This window comes from Eriocheir sinensis, unplaced genomic scaffold (assembly GCF_024679095.1).
Source record: "Eriocheir sinensis breed Jianghai 21 unplaced genomic scaffold, ASM2467909v1 Scaffold304, whole genome shotgun sequence".
Taxonomy (NCBI): domain Eukaryota; kingdom Metazoa; phylum Arthropoda; class Malacostraca; order Decapoda; family Varunidae; genus Eriocheir; species Eriocheir sinensis.
In genome coordinates this window covers 213,325-217,002 of record NW_026111615.1, presented here as the reverse complement: position 1 = coordinate 217,002, position 3,678 = coordinate 213,325, and positions in this window count along the sequence as shown.

Below are 3,678 nucleotides of genomic sequence, written 5' to 3'. Positions count from 1 at the left end.
TTACAAATTTACCTTATTTTATGTTTATTTTGTATATTTAATTCATTCAATTTTAAATTATTTTATGTGTAGATTTGTATTTGTATTTAGGTTATTTTATGTGTATTTTGTATATATATTTTCATCCAAAATTACATTATTTTATTGGTATTTCTTAATTTAATTCGATACGAATTTAGATTATTTCATAGGTATTTTGTATACATATTTTTATACTCATTTACATTATTTAATGTGTGTTTTGTATATATATTTTTATGCAAATTTATCTAATGTTCATTTTGTATATATTTTTATAGAAATTTGCGTTATTTTATGTATATAGTTTTATATAAATTTACGTTATTTTATGTGCATTTTGTATATTTATATTTATACAAATACACATTCTTTTATTGGTATATTGTTTATTTACATTTATACGAATTTACATTATTTTATGTGTATTTTGTGTACATTTTTTATACGTATTTACTTAATTTTATGTGTATTTTGTATATGTATTTTTATAGAAATCTACGTTATTTTATGTGTATTCGTATATATATTTTGAAACAAATTTACATTATTTTATATATATTTTCCATATCTATTTCAATACAAATTTACCTTATTGTATGTGCATTTTGTATATATAATTTAATACAAGTTCAAATATTTAAGTGTATTTTGGTATCAATAATTTTATAAAAAATGCGTTATTTTATAGGTATTTTGCATCTTAATTTTCATTTTATATGTACTTTGTATATATATTTTTATACGCTCTTACATTATTTAATATTTATTTTGAATATATATTTTTATACAAATTCATGGTATTTTATGTGTATTTATATATATATTTTCATATAAATTTACATTATTGTATGTGTATTTTGTACATATATTTTATTACAAATCTACCTTATTTTAAGTTTATTTTGTATGTGTATTTTGTATATTTATATTTATCCAAATACACATTATTTTATTGGTATTATGTTTATTTATTTTAATTCGAATTTACATTATTTTATGTGTATTTTGAATACATATTTTTTATACGTATTTACTTAATTTTATGTGTATTTTGTATATATATTTTTATAGAAATCTACGTTTTTCTATTTGTATTCGTATATATATTTTGAAACAAATTTACATTGTTTTATGTTACAAATTTACCTTATTGTATATGCATTTTGTATATTTATTTCAATACAAATTAAAAAATTTTATGTGTATTTTGGTATATATATTTTTATAAGAAATGCGCTATTTTATGGGAGTTTTGCATCTTTATTTTCATACAAATTTACATTATTTTATTAATATTCGGTGTATTTATTTTGATACGATTTTACATTATTATATTTGTTTTTTGTATATACTTTTTTATACATATTTACATTATTTAATTTGAATCTTGCATATATATTTTATACAAATTTATTATCTATTATCTATTTTCATACAAATACACATTCTTTTCATGATATTTTGTTTATTTATTTTGACACGAATTTACATTATTTGATATGTATTTTGTATATATATTTTTATACGTATTTACATAATTTCATATGTATTTTGTATATATATTTCTATAGAAATCTAATTTATTTTGAAACAAATTTACATTGTTTTATATGTATTTTTGAATATCTCTTTTAATACAAATTTACCTTACTGTATATGCATCTTGTATATTTATTTCAATACAAATTTAATTATTTTATGTGTATTTTGGTATATATATTTTTTTAAAAAAAGCGATAATTTTTGGGAATTTTTCATCTTTATTTTCATACAAATTTACATTATTTTATTGATATTCTCTGTATTTATTTTGATACGATTTTACATTATTCTATTTGTTTTTTGTATATATTTTTTTATACACATTTACATTATTTAATGTGTATCTTGCATATATATTTTATACAAATTTACGTTATTTTAAGTGGATTTGTTTTTATATTTTCATTCAAATTTACATTTATTTTAATTCGAAATTACATTATTTTATGTGTATTTTGTATACATTTTTTTTATACGTATTTACTTAATTTTATGTGTATTTTGTATATATATTTTTATAGAAATCTAGGTTTTTTTATTTGTATTCGTATATATATTTTGAAACAAATTTACATTGTTTTATATGTATTTTTGCATATCTCTTTCAATACAAATTTACCTTATTGTATGTGCATTTTGTATATTTATTTCAATGCAAATTTAAATATTTTATAAGAAATGCGCTATTTTATGGGAATTTTGCATCTTTATTTTCATACAAATTTACATTATTTTATTGATATTCTGTGTATTTATTTTGATACGATTTTACATTATTCTATTTTTTTTTTGTATATATATTTTTTATACACATTTACATTATTTAATGTGTATCTTGCATATATATTTTATACAAATTTACGTTATTTTAAGTGTATTTGTTTATATATTTTCATTCAAATGTACATTATTTGATGAGTATTTTGTATATGTATTTCAATACAAATTTACCCAATTTTGTGTGTATTTTGTATATCTCTTTTCATACAAATTTAAATTATTTTTGTGTATTTTTGTATATAGTTTTATACAAATTTAGGTTATTTTATGTACGCATTTACATTATTTAGTGTGTGTTTTGTATATATTTTTTTGCAAATTTACTTTATTTTATGTGCATTTTTGTACATATATTTTTATAGAAATTTGCGTTATTTGTATATGTTTTCTCATACAAATTTACATTATTTTATTGCTATTTTGTTTATTTATTTTGATACGAATTACATGATTATATGTGTATTTTGTACATATTTTTTATACGTATTTACATTACTTAATGTGTATTTTGTTTATATATTTTTAAACAAATCTACGTTATTATATATATTTGTATAAATATTTTGATACACATTTACATTATTTTATGTATTTTGTATGTACATTTCAATTCAAATTTAGCTTATTTTAGCTGTATTTTGTATATATATTTTCATACAAATTTAATTACTTCAGTGTTTTTTTGTATTTAGTTTTATACATATTTACGATATTTTATGTGTATTTTGTATATTTATATTTTTACAAATAAACATTCTTTTACTGGTATTTTGTTTATTTATTTTGATACGATTTTTGTGTATTTTGTATTCATTTTTTTATACGTATTTACTTCATTTTATGTGTATTTTGTATATTTTTTTATAGAAATCAACGTTATTTTATGTGTATTCGTATATATATTTTGAAACAAATTTACATTGTTTTATATGTATTTTGCATATCTATTTCAATACAAATTTACCTTATAGTATGTACATTTTTCATATTTATTTTAATACAAATTTTAATATTTTATGTGTATTTTGGTATATATATTTTTATAAAAAATGCGTTATTTTATGGCTATTTTGCATCTTTATTTTCATACAAATTTATATTATTTTATCAATATTCTGTGTATTTATTGTTGATACGATTTTACATTATTCTATTTGTGTTTTGTATATATTTTTTTTATACATATTTACATTATTTAATTACAATTTTGTATATATATTTGATACAAATAACGTTATTTTAAGTGTATATGTTTATATATTTTCATTCAAATTTCCATTATTTTATGAGTATTTTGTATATGTATTTCAATACAAATTTCCCTAATTTTATGTG